The following is a 3,813-nucleotide window of genomic DNA, read 5'->3' as shown; positions in this document are numbered from 1 at the left end:
GCCTGGGAAGAGGGTAGGGAGGGGATAGCAAGGGCTAAACAAACATGCAATAATTGGGGTCTAGAATGTCCCCAAAGGTCCATATGTTAAAGCTTGATTCTCAGGCTGTGATGCCATAGAGAGGTAGTGGAACCTTTAAGAGGAGGGGCCTACTGGGAGGTTTCAGGTCATGGCTGATGTGCCCTCCAAGGGGCTTATGGGATGCTGGTCTCCTCTCTCTATTTTTCCTCCCAATAATGAGATGAATGGCTCTGCTCTGTTATACACTTCCAGCCATATATGCTGCCTTGCCCTAGGCCCCAGAACAATAGGTCTGCCCAACCATGGACTGAAACCTCCCAAACTGTGAGCCAAATAAACCTTTCCTCTTCATAAGTTGATTGTCTCTGGTATTTTGTTATGGTAAAAGAAAGCTAATTAATGCCAGGTACAAATTAAAGCAGTTTCTAAGAGCCATGGATCTGGGTGCTCAAGACTATACATAGTTCACCCTCCCTATCCTTGATTCTGCATCTGGAGTCAACCAACAATGGATGAAAAATATTCTGAAAGAAAAAAGCTGTGTCTGTAAAATATATATATATATATATATATATATATATATATATATATATATAAAATATACATTTATAGTGTATTAGATATTATAAATAACCAAGAGATGACTTAAAGTATATGGAAATGTGCCTATGGTATATGCAAATAATATGTAATTTTATATAAGGGACTTGAACCTTGGCAGGTTTTGATATCAACGGAAGTCCTGGAAATTCTTTTTCGCTCTTGGATCTTTATACCACAGATGGTCCTAGAACCAATGCACAGCTGGAATTTAGTCCCTATTCACTAGTAGGCAGTTTGGGAAGAAGTGAAGAGTATGGGCACTGAGTTGGAGAGCTTGAGTCTGAGCCTGGCTCTGACATTTGCTAGCTATGAATTTGGACATCTTACTTAAGTTCTCTGTGTCTCAATTACCCCATCTTTAAAATGGGGCAACGATAGGACCTATTCTACGGGGACACTGTAAGAATAAAAGGAGTTGATCTATATTAAGCCTTTAGAGTAGTTCTAGGAACCATGTTAAGCTCATTAAAATACCATTTCCCATAGGGAGAGGAATAGAGGAGGAAATGGGGCAACTCTTGCAGCTTTTTATCCCCCCTACTCCTTGTGAGGTAGAAGAAGAGGCCAGAGTTGACATGGCTGACTCTCTTCATATTGCCCTTGCTTTGGGGTATGAATGGTCTCCTCAGGAAAGCCGGGGACCCCCTGAATCATCTCTCACTTTGGAAGACGAGAAAGGGACTACATTAGTCATTACACAGCATGTAGAAAATATAAAAACAGAGCACAGTTCCTGATTCTGCCTTCTAAAAGCATTGCTGAGTAATTCACTATGCCTGAGACCTGGGCAGATGGCAAGCTCCCTGGAAACACTGCTGTGAAATAGCTGGGAGTTTTATAGATTAACAGCATTAGAAAAATGCTATTAGAAAAATCCTGCCTAAGAAAAATCCAATGCCTGACCTCTACCACTCTTTCTTTCAGCTTGTGCCATTTCTCTCCCGAGGAAACTAATTTAAAATATATATATATTTAAAAATGTGATAGGATGCATTATCAATCCATTAAAGGAAACAAACCCATTCTAATTAACAACTGTTCATGGGAAAATTGCTTGCTGCTGCAGGGTTAGATAAATGCCAACCTGAAGCTAGAGAAATTGTGCCAATGACACATTCCAGTTCAATTATTTTGTCCCCACTCAGCCAAGTAATTGATGTCTGGTCATTTGGCCTGGTGGGTGTTGGTGGAAGAACAGTGATTTCTCCTTGGGTTGGGCCAGCCACATGAGCAGCTTCTGGACTGGGCTCACAGAACAAAAAGAACTGGCAAGGCAGGCTCTTGGGGTGAATGTAATCTAGACCAACTTCCCTACAGAAATAGAGACTGAGACGCCCTCCCCGGGGGCTAGAACAGAGACTATCCCCAGTCACCGGTCAGCCTTCGCTGGAACTCGGAATCCCAAAGCAGCCTCTTTGACTCAGTCAGACTCTTCAGTTCTCAATCCAGAACCCACAGAAGCAACCCGGTGTTTGGGGAAAGAAACTAGCTAGTGATTTCCTCTGTCCTGTTGGCAGAAGTAGCTGCAACAGTGACAATGATTGTCACTATAAAAGCCCATCTTTTGGTGATTGATTGAGGGCTTCTTCTCATTCTGTTTCATGACCTTGATAGCTAAATGGTTATTTAATGATGGATTTTTAAGTGCTGTTATTTCATATTCAAGCAGCAGGGGGAAAAGTCTCCTTCAGATGCCCATCTCCATGGTGAAGTGGAGAGAATTTCTGAACAGCCATTTGAATGATTAGAGAGTCTAATCACAGACCAGGGATGTAGGATTTCAGCACTCACCTAACAAAGACCTGGATTATACACCTTAGTATCATCACACATACAAATAAGCTATTCAAACCTGTTTCTGTTCATCGTTGCTCTTTTGTTTAACATAAATAATACCATAAGACTTACTGATATAAATATCTTATTGGTAGAAAAACCTTCATAAACCTAATCCAGTATTGATTGATAAACATAAGAGAAACACCTTTCCATATTGGATATTTTCATGGACCCTTTGGTTGGCTAGGCTCTCTCTTGTTTTGATGACAATTCAGTAAGTGGAATTCCCAGATACCGCCACATCAGCAAATTTTTTCCCCCCCGGAGAATAGATAGTATAATTTATTGGTCAGTAGTTCTCATATTGTTGGAATAAAAAAAAAATCTCACTATGAGTGCCTTAGTGTTGAAAGATATATTGATAACTTGCTGATTCAACCCAGAGAAGTTAAAACACTTGGATATATATATATATATATATATATATATATATATATATATATATATGTAGTTAGGAGCAGACTCAGAACATGAAATCAAAGTTTTTGGACTTACAATTTGGGCTCATTCTGTATCACTGAGGTGCCTCGTAAGGAACACATTTGAATAACTTAAGTTTAGAAAACAGTCAACAGAAGTATTCTGTTTGCTTTACACTTGATGTAGGCTTTTCTCAAGTCCAAGATCCTAGTCTCTCAGAAGCCACCTCACTCTAGGGCCAGGATGGATGGTGAGGGGGTCAAGCAGTGATTTTTACGAATCTGGCAGATAGACTAGAAATAGCTCTAGAATGTCCTAGTGACTATGGGAGTCCTGGGAAGCACTACTGATTTGTAGCCCCCAATCTCCAGAAGCTTCTACAAGGAGACAGTTTGGTCGGGGGCAAGATAGGGAAGAAAGATTCTCTTCATCAGGGATAATCCAGAAAATAAACTCTATATAGCAAGTAAACCTACATAGCAAACATCTCCTGAATATTTACTATGTGGAATGCATTATACCACCACAAAAAAGATTATAAAAGGAGATGTAAGTGGGTAAGAGTAGGGATTGAAGAATAGGGATTGCATTTTGAACAGATCACTTGTTGTATACTTCTGTCAGGTGGACTCAGAATGAAAAGAGAGAGAGCCCACGGCACTTGATCCCAGGAATAATAGTAGACAGAGTCACTGTTCTTTTTATTTTCAATTGTAAGTGATTGAGGTGAAGGAGCATTCATCTACCTCTTAGAATTCCCAACGACTTCTAGAAAAGTATTCTTTACATCCTAGACACATAGTAAATATTCTTTGATAAATGAACTAATGAATTCATGATAAATGTTTAGTAATACTCATTTATTAGGACTCCTTGGGAATTCCCTAAGGTTGGATGATTTTTTTTTTCAGTTAATTAAGATGTGTCCCT

Source organism: Marmota flaviventris, chromosome 3, assembly GCF_047511675.1.
Source record: "Marmota flaviventris isolate mMarFla1 chromosome 3, mMarFla1.hap1, whole genome shotgun sequence".
Classification (NCBI taxonomy): Eukaryota; Metazoa; Chordata; class Mammalia; order Rodentia; family Sciuridae; genus Marmota; species Marmota flaviventris.
The sequence above is the reverse complement of the archived record's forward strand: the minus strand, read 5'-3'. Positions refer to the sequence as shown.